The sequence below is a fragment of the Scyliorhinus torazame genome, chromosome 5, assembly GCF_047496885.1.
Source record: "Scyliorhinus torazame isolate Kashiwa2021f chromosome 5, sScyTor2.1, whole genome shotgun sequence".
Taxonomy (NCBI): domain Eukaryota; kingdom Metazoa; phylum Chordata; class Chondrichthyes; order Carcharhiniformes; family Scyliorhinidae; genus Scyliorhinus; species Scyliorhinus torazame.
Genome location: NC_092711.1, coordinates 294,778,669 through 294,795,388, shown reverse-complemented (window position 1 = coordinate 294,795,388; position 16,720 = coordinate 294,778,669).

The following is a 16,720-nucleotide window of genomic DNA, read 5'->3' as shown; positions in this document are numbered from 1 at the left end:
ACTAATATACGGAGGCTGCGAGGTGTGATGATGATGTCCCCGCCGGAGGGAGAGGCGGAGATAGTGGTGGCGATGGACGCTGAGAAAGCATTTGATAGAGTGGAGTGGGATTACCTGTGGGAAGTGTTGAGGAGATTTGGATTTGGAGAGGGGTTTATTGGGTGGGTTCAGCTTTTATATAGGGTCCCGGTGCAAGTGTGATCACAAACAGGCAGAGATCTGACTACTTCCGTCTATATAGAGGGACAAGACAGGGGTGTCCCCTGTCCCCGATACTGTTTGCGTTGGCAATTGAGCCACTGGCCATAGCGCTGAGGGGCTCTAGGAAGTGGAGGGGAGTACTTAGGGGAGGAGAAGAGCACCGGGTGTCATTATACGCGGATGATTTGTTGTTGTATGTCGCGGACCCAGTGGAGGGGATGCCCGAGATAATGCAGACACTCAGGGAGTTTGGGGAATTTTCGGGATATAAATGAATATGGGGAAGAGTGAGCTGTTTGTGATGCACCCTGGGGAACAGAGCAGGGGAATAGATGATTTGCCGCTGAGGAGAGTAACAAGGGATTTTCGGTACCTAGGGATCCAGATAGCCAGGAACTGGGGAACCTTGCATAAGCTTAATTTAGGAAGATTGGTGGAGCAGATGGAAGAGGATTTTAGGAGATGGGACATGGTGCCCCTGTCACTGGCGGGCAGGGTGCAGGCGGTCAAAATGGTGGTCCTTCCGCGATTTCTTTTTGTGTTCCAGTGCCTCCCTGTGATGATTACCAAGGCTTTTTTCAAAATAGTGGACAAGAGCGTTATGAGCTTCGTGTGGGCTGGGAAGACCCCAAGGATTTCTGACGCGTAGCAGGGATAGGGGGGGACTGGCACTGCCGAGCTTAAGTGACTATTATTGGGCCGCCAATATATCAATGGTATGCAAGTGGATGGGGGAAGGGGAGGGAGCGGTGTGGAAAAGATTAGAGATGGCGTCCTGTAGGGGAACCTGCCTGCAAGCATTAGCGACGGCGCCTTTACCGTTCTCCCCGAGAAAGTACACCACAAGTCCAGTGGTGGTGGCAACACTGAAAATTTGGGGGCAGTGGAGACGACATAAGGGAGTGACGGGTGCCTCAGTGTGGTCCCCAATAAGGAACAACCATAGGTTCCACGCGGGCCCTCAGGTGTTTCCTATAGTTGTTTGTATATTAGTTATTTATACTGGCGTGTGGGACTTTATTGTATTGGAGAGTTATTATTTTGTTGTTGGCAGTTGCCGTTTAGTTAATATATTATTTATTTGTTTAAAAAAAAACGGTCATCATTATTATTTATATTGTTTTAAAGTTGTAAAAAGGGGGAAATCCTGTACTGTTCTTGTTTGACCGAAAAGAATTTGAATAAAATATATATATATTTTTTAAAATGTACTTAACTCAGACAGCTGAGTGCGAGTTCAAAACTTTGTTTTGTTATGCTCAGCACAATTCCCTTCGGGGGGGAGTAGAATATTTTTTTAAACTTAAATGAGTCAAAGGGAATTTAAAACTTATAACAAATACGGAAAATGCTGGAAATACTCAGCTGGCCGGGCAGCATCTGTGGAGGGAGAAAAGAGTTGAAGTTTCAGCTTGGTGATCTTTCAAAGGCATTTCCAGCATTTTCTGTTTTTATTTCAGATTTCCAGCAATTGCAGCATTTTGCTTTTGTCATAACAAAGGGTTTGGAATAAACATTTATGTAATTAGGTGGAGTCAAAGACACGGGGCGGGATTCTCCATCCCGCCGCAGCTCTTTTCAGGTGCGGCATGCCCCCATCCTCCGTCCCGACAGCCGGCCAATGGGGTTTCCCATTGTGGGCTCCCCCACGCCATTGAGAAATCCGTGGGCGTGAGTGAGCTGCTGGCGAGGCGGAGGATTCTGCCGACGGAGAATCCAGCCCACGATATCTCAAAATACAGTTTGATGCTAGGCTGGGGCCGGGTGAAATACTCGCAGGATAAAATGCTTCTCCATGGCCCTTGTTTAAGTTCTTCAGGCATTAACTGCCCTTACAAACATATCTGCTCATTTTCATAGAATCATAGAGTTTACAGTGCAGAAAGAGGCGATTCGGGTCATCAAGTCTGCCCTGGCCCTTGGAAGGAGCACCTTGGAAAGAGCCCACGCCTCGACCCCATCACCCAGTAACCCCGCCTAACATTTTGGACACTAAGGGGCAATTTAGCAGAGCCAATCCACCTGACCTGTATATCTTTGGACTGTGGGAGGACACCAGAGCACCTGGAGGAAACCCACGCAGACACGGGGAGAAAATGCAAACTCCACACAGACAGTCACCCGAGGCCGGAATTGAACCCATACCCTGGAGCTGTGAGGCAGCAGTGCTAACCACTGTGCTACCAGGCCGCCCTTTCATCAACTCCTTTTAACATGGAGACAAGATTTAACATGATGATAAGCACAGGAGAAATGGTTGATACTATTTTCTACAAGCCTACCGATAAATTTAATACCCCAGATGAAAATAAGGAGCGAAATTCTCCTACCCGCCCCGCCACATTTCTGCCCCGACCCGCCGGCGGGATGCTCCGTTACACCGGCCGGTCAATGGGGTTTCCCATTGTGGGGCAGCCCCACGCCGTTGGGAAACCCCCGGGCGCCGGCAAAACGGAGACTCCCGCCGGCGGAGAATGACGCCCAAGGACCTGAATGAGTAATCCAAGTATTGCCAGTCTTTGGTTAGACCAATTTGTTTCCTGCTGCTAATGTAGCAAACTTAACACTATTTTGTCAATCTTAAGGAAGGACCATACTTCTTTCCCTGTCTTCTATCTTTCGTAAGTCTATTTCTGAAGTGGTATGAGTCACAGAGTCATACAGCACAGAGACTGCACCAGTCAAAAACAACCACCTAACTATTCTAATCGACCTCGAGGGAGCAAGCAAGACCTGACTGTGTAGGTTTTTATTTTCGTCCCCCACCAATAGCGATGGAGGGCAGGGGGTCAGGCAAGTGGACATCAAATCCATGTTCCCACACTGCACGACACACTGCTTTAGGCCCTCATTTGTGTAGAAAGTGCCCTGCCTACCATTAGTAAATTGATGTGGCACAATTTCAAAGAAATGAAATTATAATGATATTATTAGCTCAAATCAACACTGCAACAAGATTTTCCAACACACATTCCTTTGCTTAATTAAAATGTTTGAGGAATTCCACCTCAGTGATGGTCAAAAATGCCTTATATTCGTCTGCCACATGGCCAATTTGAATTGAAGGGAAAGGTTTGTAAAAAGTGGGAGGCATTAATCCCACACATAATTGCAATCTGACTCAACAAATGTTTAGACAGAAATTAAGGTAGGACATTAGCCTAATTTAATAAATAGTCTAAAAACTGGATTGAGTGATCATGTAATCAGACTAGTGACGGTAATTACTAACAGTATAGCCGCTTACCGCGACCTTTTTGACGTAGCTCACTTTTGGAGCTGGTCACAGAGTATCACTAAAAATAGCTGCACTTTAATGTTTAGGATGTTTTAAGATGGCCTGTACTAAACACAAGTGTTCACTCTTGTGTTAAAAGTTAATTTTTATGTTGCACCTCTTGGAAAGAAATACAGATCCGAATTCAATCATTTTGCTTCAGGGACAGTGTAATAAAGCAAACCGGCAGTGAAATCTTTAGGGGAGGGTTTGCATCGCTCCATTTTGTTCAGTAATGTTCGAATCTATTTTTTTTTTAATTTGGTAGTTGCTTGATTAGACACCGAGACTTGACTTTAAAGAATTTCAGGGGATATTCTTTCCTCACATGCTTACCGAAATGAGTGGAAAGCTTAGCTCTTGCGTAAACACTTGGCCGACGGATATTCAGGAGATAGAATTTGTTTTGCTGCTGGAGCGGCAGACAATGTCTCGAGCATTGATACTAGCTGACTAATGCCCAGCAGGCCCACTGTTGTGACTCATCTGGTTCTTATCTCGGGCAAAGCTTTCGTTGTGGTCGCACTGTAAGCTGCAGCCAACAAAATTGAATCTTTTACACTTGTTGAAGAGACACTTTCTTCCCCCTTGTCTTCGCACAGTTCATACAGAGTAACGTTCCCAAAGTCATACCGCAGTTTGTGCTTCAGAAGTTCCACCGGTATAGCAGCAATATAGAACTTTTCTCACACCAAGCATCTTAGTGGCTTTTTTTGAATGCACCTAGCAACTATTTCTCGCTGAGTGTGGTTTTGTGTTGTGACCCAGGAACAAAAGGAACTATTACTGCTGCCTCTAGGAGAGCTACGGCCAGCAAAGGAAGAGACACATCCATTCAATGAATTGCAGTTCAAACCAGCTTTTCAACATGCATTTATTGCTTTTCGGATCTCTATTGCTGTTGTCGCCAACTATGATATAGTTGGTTTAGGACTGTCTCGGGCATTGTGAGTCATGAGAAAATGCACTTTCTTCTCTTTTTCTGCTCCCTGACTTTCCTCTTCTGTCCTCTCTGCAGGCTTCTCTATGATGCTCTGCTTCATTCCTCTCATGTCCTTTACTCTTGCTTCTCAATATGTTTCATCTGTAATTTACAACTATATCCTTAACATCGCATACTCTCACCGTCTCCTTAGCTCAAAAAGAAGCCGTCACTCCAGGAAGAGTGGAAAACGTGCAGACCTGCAGGTGAGAGTGAAACAACGCGGCCCCAAAGCCCCTCTGCCTAGCTTATTCCTAGCTAATGTCCAATCTCTAAAAAACAAACCAGACAAACTTAAAGCCAGACTCACTTTTCAAAGAGAACTGAGGGACTGCTGTGTGCTCTGCTTCACGGAGACATGGCTCACTCCTGCTTCACCGGACTGTGCCCTACAACCAGAGGGCTTCTCAATCCACTGAATGAACCATATGGCGGCCTCAGGCAAGGCTAGGGATCGTGGAGTCTGCCTCCTAATCAACACCTCCTGGTGGCTAGAAGCAGCAACACTGGCGAGTTTCTGCTCCCAGACCTAGAACACCTGACGCTAAAATGCCGCCCCTACTACCTTCCGCTCCGTTATCCTGACGGCAGTTTACATCCCACTCCATGCGAACGTGAAAATCGCACTGGATGAAATATTCACCACCACAAATAGCCTGGAAACGAAACATCCCGAGGTCTTGTTCATTGTAGCTGGGGACTTCAATCAGGCCAAACTCAAGAGCATACTACCAAGTTACCACAAACACGTCGCCTGTTCCACCAGAGGCCCAAACATCCTGGACCACTGCTGCACAAATATCAAACATGCGTACTGCTCTATCGCCCATCCACACTCTGGCAAATCTGACCACAAGGCTGTGCTCCTGCTCCCGGTCTATAAGCAAAAACTGAAGCGGGAGAATCCATCAAAGAAAGTTGTGCAAGTTGTGTCTGAGGAATCGTATGATCTCCTATGGGATTGCTTAGAGTCAGTGGACTGGTCAGTATTTTAAAACTCTGCGACCAGCCTGAACGAGAACGCCACTACAGTAACTGACTTCATTAGTAAGTGTGTAGAAGACTGTGTGCCAAAGAAACAAATCCGCGTGTTTCCCAACCGGAAACCCTGGATGAACAGGGATATCCACTGCTTGCTGAAGTCTAGGTCTGAGGCGTTCAAGTCAGGCGACCCTGACCTCTACAAGAAAGCCAGATTGATGCACGGTCAATTGCACAAAGACTAAAGTTGGGTACAACTGTGGCTTTATTACAGTCAGATGTGTGGCCTCCTGCTGCAGCTGGCGAAATGGCAGGGCACTGGAGGTCATGCATATTTATACAGTTCTCCGTGGACGGAGCCAGCCGGCAGGAGCTACCGGCGAACCTGTAGTGCAGGTCCTACCTTACATCTCCTATTACAGTGGTTCACCACATAGATATGATCTAAAGAAATCCATCAAAGATGCCAAAAGACAGTACCGAACCAAGCTCGAGTCCCAGACTAGCCACACGGATCCCCGCCGTCTATGGCAAGATCTGCAAGACATAACGGGCTACAAGATGAAGGCATGTAAAATCACCTAGATAACAAAGACACCTATGTCAGACTCCTATTTATCGACTACAGCTCAGTCTTCAACACCATCATTCCTATGAAACTCATCTCCAAACTCCGTGGCCTTGGCCTCGGCTCCTCCCTCTGCGACTGGATCCTGAACTTTCTAATCCACAGGCCACAATCAGTAAAGATAGGCAACAACACCTCCTCCACGATCATCCTCAACACCGGTGCCCCACAAGGCTGTATCCTCAGCCCCCTACTATACTCCTTATACACCTATGACTGTATGGCCAAATTCCCCTCCAACTCGATTTTCAGATTTGCTGATGACACCACCGTAGTGGGTCGGATTTCAAACAATGACGAGACAGTACAGGAATGAGATTGAGAATCTGGTGAACTGGTGCGACGACAGTAATCTCTCCCTCAATGTCAACAAAACGAAGGAGATTGTCATCGACTTCAGGAAGCGTAGTGGAGAACATGCCCCTGTCTACATCAATGGGAACGAAGTAGAAAGGGTCGAGAATTTCAAGTTTTTGGTGTACAGATCACCAACAACCTGTCCTGGTCCTCCCATGCCGACACTATAGTTAAGAAAGTCCACCAACGACTCTACTTTCTCAGAAGACTAAGGAAATTTGACATGTCATCTATGACACTCAGCAACTTCTACAGATGCACCATAGAATGCATTCTTTCTGGTTGTATCACAGCTTGGTATGGATCCTGCTCTGCCCAAGACCGCAGGAAATTACAAAAGGTTGTGAATGTAGCCCAGTCCATCACGCAAACCGGCCTCCCATCCATCAACTCTGTCTACAATTCCTGCTGCCTCGGAAAGGCAGCCAGCATAATTAAGGACCCCACGCACCCCGGACATACTCTCTTCCACCTTCTTCCGTCAGGAAAAAGATACCAAAGTTTGAAGTCACGTACCAACCGACTCAAGAACAGCTTCTTCCCTGCTGCCATCAGACTTTTGAATGGACCTACCTCGTATTAAGTTGTTCTTTTCTCTACACCTTGTTATAACTGTAACATTATATTCTGCAGTCTCTCCTTCCTTCCCTATGTACGGTATGCGTTGCCTGTATAGCATGCAAGAAACAATACGTTTCACTGTGTACTAATACATGTGACAATAATAAATCAAATCAATCAAAATGTTTTCCTTTCCTCTTGATTCTCTTCTCATTCCCCACATTGTCCTTCCATCAGCTATATCAAATGCTGATATAATATGTAGTCCCGAACAGCTCATAGACGCCTACAACATAGGAGACCCCTGATTTGTATTCAAGAGTGGGCAGGGTGCAAGGGTAGAAGGCTATGACAGAGTTGAGGAGAAACTTTTACTCAGAGGGTGGTGGGAGTTTGGAATTCACTGTCCGAAAGGTGGTTGATTCAGAAATTCTCGTAACATTTCAGAAGCATTTGGGTATTCACCTACGCTTCCATAGCCTCCAGGGCTATGGGCCAAGCGCTGGAAAACGGGATTAGTGTCGTCAGATCTTTGTTGACCGGCGTAGACACGGTGGCCCAAATGGCTCCTTCAGTGCTGTAAACGTCAATGAATCTATGAGTCAAATTAAGTTTAAAAGTTGTCATTTGTTATAGCCGAATACTTTCTAAAAGAAAGCAACTTCATGATTCGCATCTAGCCTTATATTCATAATATATTAATCAGTCTGCTTTTTGGTAGATAGGTGATGCACATTTGTGCGTATTTGTGAATTATGGTATCCAATCCCCAAAAGCTTTCATTTTTTCAATTCCAGTTCAAGCTATTGAATGACCCGTTATTGTAGTGATGAACTCCTGGTTGTGAGGAGATCTGTTTCTGGAGAAAGCCTCCCAGAATATCTAACCTTCTCCAGCAGTATCACCAGGAACACTGACTGTGCCAACCCATTTTCTGAAGCTCGTTCTGTGCTCAAACTTCAATCTTGAATGGAAGTATCCCAGATGGAGAGAGAGGTGAGCTCAACAGTTGAAGGAGTTCACCACTCAACCTCCCAGAGGTCCCAGTCATTGTTCCCCCGATTGAGCTTCAAAGACTTGCGAATTCTACCAAATATATACAAATGCTGCAACCCTGACATTTATTGATTGCTCAACACCATTGAAACATAGGTTTGGTATTGAACATAGATTACGAACACAAATGGCCATGAGCCCCAATCCACGTATGGACCGCACAAGGGCTATGGGTGCAATTAGATAGAGGTTAGCTCCACTCATCATCCAGAATGCTCAGGGATTTACTCACCGAATGCAAGTTAGAATCAAAAGGAAACAGAATCATCATAGCAGCTTTCACTGCTAAATCACCCAGGAGGCAGGAAATTCACTGTGCTCATCATTCTTAGCCAAGGTGATTCAAATAGCAATTCAAAAAGTTGAACACAAGGTAGGTTCTGCGACTCAATGGCTATTCAGTCACATCCAGTCTGGTCCAACTTGCCAATATCTCTTCAAATGCAACACTTTTGTGACGACACTTGCAAGACTCATCATAGTAATTCTTTTTTTTTTAATTGTAGCTTGTGGAGATGAAGACTCCATTGTTAGTCAAGAGGGCATATTAGATTAATGAACATTCCAACATTTATAATGGTTAGGCGGTTTCTTCCCTGCTTTAAGAGCCATTGTGGCTGGAATTTTAGGCCTCTCATATTCTCAGAAAGCGCACATTCCTGCAATTTAATTGACATGGTGAAAATAACAAAGTCAGGTGAGTCAGGTATTCTTTTTCCAATTAACAATTTAAAATGAATGCACATAGTCAGAAATCTACAGAGCAAAGGGCAGCACGGTGGCACAGTGGTTAGCATAGCTGCCTCTTAGCTCCGAGGTCCCAGGTTTGATCACGGCTCTGGGTCACTGTCCGTGTGGCGTTTGCACATTCTCCCCGTGTTTGCATGGGTTTCGCCCCTGATGCACGATCAATTGGACAAAGACGAGAGTTGAATACAACTAAGGCTTTATTGCTCTAAGATGTGTGGCCTCCCACAGCAGCTGGCGAAATGGCTGCTGCACGGAGGACACACATATTTATACTCCGCACCAGGCAGGATCTACCACCGTACCTGTAGTACAGGTCCTACCGTACATCACCTAATATAGGTGAAACAGTGGTTTACCACATTCACCCCCTGTTAAAATTGAGTCCGGCGGGGGGTGCTGGAGAACTATATACAGCAATTGAATTTACATATACAATATTTGCGGGGGAAAAAAATTATTTTGAAGTCCAGTGAACCAGTTAGAGGTTTAACCGGTCCGGGGCCTTGATGTGCCGCTGGGAGGATGCAGTGGTGGCGGCGATGCTGATGCTGGTCTGGTCTTCGGTGACTCCGAGAGCGTGCCAAAATCCTCTTCATCCTCGGGCATGGGCAGGGGGAGGACGGATGGTCCTGGGGGGGGTTGCTGTTGGGAGCGCCTGGGGAGGGGGGGGTGGAACTGGGCCAGCGGGGTGTGTGTTTGGGACCTGCTGGTGCCAGGTCCCTGAGGGAGACAGTATCCTGGCGGCCGTCGGGATATGCTACGTAGGTATACTGGGGGTTCGCGTGGAGCAACTGCACCCCTTCAACCAATGGGTCCGCCTTGTGGAGTCGGACGTGCCTACGGAGGAGTACGGGTCCTGGAGCTGCGAGCCAAGTCGGGAGCGACACCCCGGATGTGGATTTCCTGGGGAAGGCAAAGAGACGCTCATGGGGTGTGTCGTTAGTGGCGGTGCACAGTAGTGACCGAATGGAGTGCAGTGCATCGGGGAAGACCTCCTGCCAGTGGGAGGCCGGAAGGTTCCTGGACCATAGGGCCAGTTGGACGGCCCTCCAGACCGTCCCGTTCTCCCTCTCTACCTGTCCGTTTCCCCGGGGGTTATACCTGGTCATCCTGCTGGAGGCGATACCCCTGCTGAGCAGAAACTGACGCAGCTCATCACTCATGAATGAGGATCCCCTGCCACTGTGGATGTAGGCGGGGAAACCGAACAGAGCGAAGATTGTGTTGAGGGCTTTGATGATGGAGGCAGACGTCATGTCGGGGCATGGGATGGCGAAGTGGAATCTGGAATACTCATCGACCACACTGAGAAAATATGTGTTACGATCGGTGGAGGGGAGGGGCCCTTTGAAATCCACGCTGAGGCGTCCAAAGGGGCGGGGGGCCTTCACCAGGTGCGCATGGTCTGGCAGGTAGAAGTGCGGTTTGCACTCCGCACAGACCTGGTAGTCCCTGGTGATTGTCTGTACTTCCTCAACGGAGTAGGGCAGATTGCGACCTTTATGAAATGGTACAACCGTGTGACTCCGGGTGACAAAGGCTGTCGTGCAGGGCCCGGAGTCGGTCTACTTGTGCGCTGGCACATGTACCTCGGCATAGGGCGTCTGGGGGCTCGTTGAGCTTACCGGGGCGATACAAAATCTCGTAATTGTAGGTGGAGAGCTCGATCCTCCACCTCAAGATCTTACCATTCTTGATCTTGCCCCGCTGTGTATTATTGAACATGAAGGCTACTGACCATTGGTCAGTGAGTAGAGTGAATCTCCTGCCGGCCAGGTAATGCCTCCAATGTCGCACAGCCTCAACGATAGCTCGGGCCTCTTTTTCAACGGATGAGTGCAGAATTTTTGAGGCATGAAGGGTGCAGGAAAAGAATGCCACGGGCCTGCCTGCCTGATTGAGGGTGGCGGCCAGGGCGACGTCTGATGCGTCGCTCTCCACTTGAAAGGGCAGCGTCTCGTCTACTGCGTGCATCGCGGCTTGGGCGATATCGGTCTGAAACGGGCGAAGGCCTGTTGAGCCTCGGCCGTCAGGGAAAAATGGGTGGACTGTATGAGTGGGCGGGCTTTGTCCGCATAGTTTGGGACCCACTGGGTGTAGTATGAAAAGAACCCCAGGCAGCGTTTGAGGGCCTTGGGGCAGTGGGGGAGGGGGAGCTCCATGAGGGGGCGTTTGCGGTCGGGATTGGGCCCCAGAACTCCGTTCTGGACCACATAGCCGAGGATGGCTAAGCGGTTCGTGCTGAATGCGCACTTCTCCTTGTTGTAAGTGAGGTTTAGGAGAGTGGCGGTGTGGAGAAATTTGGCAAGGTAGGCATCGTGGTCCTGCTGATCGTAGCCGCAGATGTTGACGTTGTCTAGGTACGGGAAGGTGGCCCGCAAACCGTACCGGTCGACCATTCGGTCCATCGCCCTTTGGAAGACCGAGGCCCTGTTGGTGACGCCGAAGGGAACCGTGAGGAAGTGATAGAGGTGACCGTCTGCCTCGAAGGCAGTGTGTGCACGGTCCGCCTTACAGATGGGGAGCTGGTGGTAGGCAGATTTGGGATCTACCGTTGGGAAGACCCGGTGCTGTGCAATCTGATTGACCATATCAGATATGCGTGGGAGGGGGTACGCGTCGAGCGCATGTATCGATTGATGGTCTGGCTGTAGTCCACGACCATTCTGTGCTTCTCCCCAGTTTTAACTACTACCACTTGGGCTCTCCAGGGGCTGTTGCTGGCCTCGATGATGCCTTTCCGAAGCAGCCGCTGGACCTCGGATTTGATAAAGGTCCTGTCCTGGGTGCTGAACCATCTGCTCCTGGTGGCGACGGATTTGCAATCCGGGATTAGATATGCGAACAGGGAAGGTGGATCGACCTCTGGGGTCGCGAGGCCGCACACAGTAAGGGGTGGTAGGGGCCCGCCGAATTTGAGGGTTAGGCTCTGGAGGTTACACTGGACATCCAGTCCAAGTAGTAGGGCAGCGCAGCGGTTAGGGAGGACATAGAGGCGGAAACCAGTGAATTCTACACCCTGGACCGTGAGTGTGACCGTACAGTACCCCCGGATCGCCACGGAATGGGATCCGGAGGCCAGGGAGATTCTTTGATTGGCGGGGTGTACCGTGAGGGAGCAGCGCCTTTCCGTATCCGAGTGGATGAAGTTTTCGGTGCTCCTGGAGTCCAGCAGGCAAGAGGTCACGTGTCTGTCGATTTTAACGCTGGTCGATGCGGTGGCCAGGTTGTGTGGACGAGACTGGTCGATGGTGACCGAGGCGAGTCGTGGTTGGTCGTCGCTGGTGTCGGATGATGGGGTGTCCGGGGGGCACGGGTCCTGGAACGCTGGTAGTGCTCATGTGCCGTGGGGGAGACGAGATGGCGGTGCCTGAAGATCTTGGGGAGGACAAAATGGTGGCGCCCATGAGCCGCACATGGCGGGGGTTGAACAAGATGGCAGCGCCCATGGGCCGCGCGTGTTGCGCGGAGGGGAAGATGGCGGCGCCCACTCCCCGCGCGTGGTCTCACCAAGGAGCTGAGAGTGAGTGGCGGGTACTTGTCTGGCGAAGAGCGTGTTTGTCCGCTGGGCGTAATTTTCTTTAAGTAGCGCCATGGCTTCATCGTAGTTCGGCGCGTCCTGGATCAGCGGAAAGATGTTGGAGCTCAACCTCGAGTACAGTATTTGTATTTTCTGAGCCTCCGGAACAGGGTCTGGTGCAGACCTGATGTACGCCTCGAAACAAGCTAGCCAGTGCTGAAAGTCCTTTTTGGCGTCGCTTGATTGTGGATCCAGCTGCACGCGATCCAGCCTGATACGGAGGTCCATCTTCTGAAAATCTTAGATTGATGCAATAAATTGATGCACAATCAATTGGAGAAAGACAAGAATTGAATACAACTGAGGCTTTATTGCTCTAAGATGTGTGACCTCCCACAGCAGCTGGCGAAATGACTGCTGCACGGAGGACACACATAGTTATACTCCGCCCCAGGCAGGATCTACCGCCGTACCTGTAGTACAGGTCCTACCGTAGATCACCTAATATAGTTGCAACAGTGGTTTACCACAACCCCCACAACCCAAAGATGTGCAGGCTAGGTGGATTGACCACATTAAATTGTCCCTTAATTGGAAAAAATGAATTGGGTACTCTAAATTTTAAAAAAAAGAAGTCTACAGAGCAACAGTGGAAAACCATGTAGAAGGACAGATATCCTCTTCCTCTTGGTATACTTTCTGACACCTTCTGTTACAAAGAAGCATATATATATTGCACATAGAGTTTTAGGTGTTACATTTACAAAGCAGAAGTAAAGCAAATCGGTCAATCATCAATGTCTACTAAAACTATGCTGGGGGTGGGAGAGGGGCTGTCGCAATTTTATCAAATCACAGGTATTGTCCTAAAGCCCCATTTTTATGGAAAACACAATTAAAATTATATCTGAAGCTTTCTAATGATCAAGACTAATTCAGTTGACGCATCTTCCCTAAACATAAATAATTGTATCTATTAGTAATAGAGCTCAAATCCTTCTGTATATTATGTAAGATTGATCTCAGTAAACCGTTAGAAACTCGACTATTGCTGAACGAAAAGAGACATGTCGAAGATTTTTGGCTTGTTCTCATTAGTGCACTTTGCAAAAATACCAATATTCAATACAAGGGAAAAACAACACAACTTATATTCCATGAAAAAAGAATGCTAATTGGTTGGCAAGTGGATGCTGAGAGGCATTGTCATGGAAAAAGCACCAGTGATAGTGATTGACAGTTAACTGCCAAGCATTGTTTGAAATTTAAACCAGGCAGCTTGAGCAATATTGGTCAAGGCATCGTCCTAAGGAATGAGTCAGTGAATGGCAGTCACTTATTTTGTTTAGCTGAAACAACGCAATGTGTTGTGATGTCGCAAAGGGGTTGGGGATGGTAATAGGCAGGGTGGAGTTATCTCAGTTCAATAGCTCACATAGTTGTCAAAGTACCAAAAAACGGAGTTTTTACTTAAAAGTCTTCAATCACCTAGCTTTTCTTTGAGCCTAACTTTATACACAGTGGGCGGGTATTTCACGTCAGCGGAATGGGTTTCCCAGCGACGAGGGGTATTGTCAATGGGAAATCCTCCCGCCAAAAAACACTTGGCAGGGTAAATCCGGCCCAGAATATTCTTATGTAAACCTGAATGGCTAATCCATTTCCCAGGGAAAACCCACACCATATATCACACCAACATTCAGATTACCAGAATTGGTTCTCATACAGGCCAAAGTTCAATCCAAATCAGGGTTTTCATAGACTCCAATGTCAGCAACAGACACACAGTATGCACACAGCAAATTCTTCACTCCCCAAGGCTCCTTCCTTGCATTCACTATGTTGGCTTCCCTTCAAGCAGGGCTCAGTTCTCTGCTTTTATAGTCTAGCAAGGCTACACAGCTGATCTTTGCTGCACTGAGTCATGATAGGGGTTTTCCATCAGTCTCCCATGTGACTTCCGGGTTGACTTCCTGTGGCCATCTTGGTAGGAGGAAACTCTGTCAAGAAACGGGAGAATGTTATGAGAAAAGTACTTTCCTTCCAGAACACGAAATCAAATCTAATGTTGGACTCTGTAGCTTGGATTTTTCTGCCTCCCCCACCACTTCATGGAGGCCTTCCCGCAGCTGAGGAGGCTCGCTATTGGCCACTAGCAGGATCATTCGGTCCCACTGAAGTCAATGGACATTTGCGTGGCTCACTGGCCCCGTCACCAGGGAACCCGCCATGGGGAGGTCAAACTCAGCTGGAATGGATAATCAGCCATTGGAAAGGGCCAGAAAAATTCCACCCTCTGTTTTGTATTTTGCAAGCACAGGCTGGTTGGGTACAGACTGTACCTTACCCGTTGTGAATAGCGGCTGGGATATGCTGTTTGATACAATCTGCCAGTCTTTGAGGCGTATGGCCTACATACCTAGCATCACACCAGTACTGAAATTCATACACCACATTACTAATTTCTATGATAGGCTGAATGTCCTTTTGGAATGACGGCAGCATCCTGTTAGTAGCGAATACCACTTGTGTTGCTTTGAAAGATTATTCAGCAGTTTAGCAAGACTATGGAAAATTCTTATAACATACATCATCACACTGTTGGACAATTTTAAATTCACCTTTGACTCACGTCTTTTGGTTAAAGCAATAATTACTATTAATGTACAAGTGCTAGTGGTGTCATTTACAATATTTCCTATCATGTTGATGGAGCTAAGCCCTAATAACTGCCTTTAAATCAAAGTTCTCTCATTTTTTATTGCATATTTTCCATATTTTCTTTTTTCTGAGGTGATAGCACCTTTAAAAGGGAACAACTAAACTAAGACCCCCCCGCACACACACAACCCCAGACCGGACCCCAACAGTGGCTAGGATACTGGTCTGAAACCCCACTATTTTAGTTTATTTTGTAAGACAGTGCGGAACGAAAGATTCGCTCCAGGAGTGATTGCATAAAGGAATAGGAATTTGTATTTTTAAAACAAAACTTTATTATTAATACAGGTTGAGCATCCCTTATACAGAATTCCGAAAACTGAAATATTCTGAAATCCACACTTTTCTTCGAGCGCCGACGTGATGTCACATGTGGGAAATCCCACAAGGCTTTGGGAAGATTTCTGGGCGATGCACAGGTCCCAACCTGCCACACATGCGTAGTGCCCATTGCACCGGATACGCGCAGTTCCCAACATGCTGCACATGCACAGTTTCCAATGTGCCACACTTGCACAGTTCCCAACGTGCGGTACATGCATAGTTTCCAACGTGCTGCACATGCGCAGTTCCCAATGCACCGCACATGCACAGTTTCCAACGTGCTGCACATGCGCAGTTCCCAATGCACCGCATATGCACAGTTTCCAACGTGCTGCACATGCGCAGTTCCCAATGCACCGCACATGCGCAGTTTCCAACGTGCCGCACATGCACTGCAGCCGGTCACAAGCCCTGGACAGGGCTGTTTTGCCACCAAAACCTCAACAAAGCCAGACACAAGTGCAATAAATTTGTGTAGTCACTGTGATTATCGCGTTGAAAATGTCAAAAGGGTCTGCAGATACCCCTAAAAAGAAGAATATATGTTTATCTATAGCACAGAAAATCAACTTATTACAAAATCTGGAGCGTGGTGTAAGTGTGAGGCGTCTTACAGAGGAGTATGGTGTTGGAAAGACCACTATTGTGATCTGAAGATACAGAAGGACAAACTGTTAAAAGTACTTTTTTTAAATAAAATATTTTTATTCTCCCAATATTCCACATTTATATCAAATATCCACCCAATAACAAATAAAATAGCAATCCCTTGACCAACAGCCCCTTTATCATACAAACCCAAATCTCCCTCCTACATCCCAAATACAAAATTAAACAAGAAAATAAAAAGAGATTCCATGGTCATCCCGTACACGGAAACCAATAAACCCACACACTCAACCCCCCCCCACTAACCCCCTAATGTTCAATGGCATCCAATTCTTGAAAGTGCATGATAAACAATGCCCATGAATTGTCAAACCCTTCCATCCTTCCCCTCAGCTTCACCTTCACCTCAAACTTCACCTACTCAAGCGTCAAAAATTCCAGCTGGTCCCCCTGCCACGTCGAGACACAGGGCGGAGAAGCTGACCTCTACCCCAACAGGATCTGTTTTTGGGCAGTCAGCGAGGCAAAGACTAAGACATCTGCCCCTGCACCCGCCTCCAACCCAGATTGGTCCGACACTCCAAAAATGGTTTCTAGGGACCCTGGTTCGAACCTCACATGCACCAACCCCGAGATGATCTTAAAGACCTCCCTCCAACCCCTCCAGTTTCGGACAGGACCAAAACATGTGAACATGGTTGCAGGGCTCCTCCCACAGCGCTCACACACATCCTCCACCCCCTCAAAGAGTCG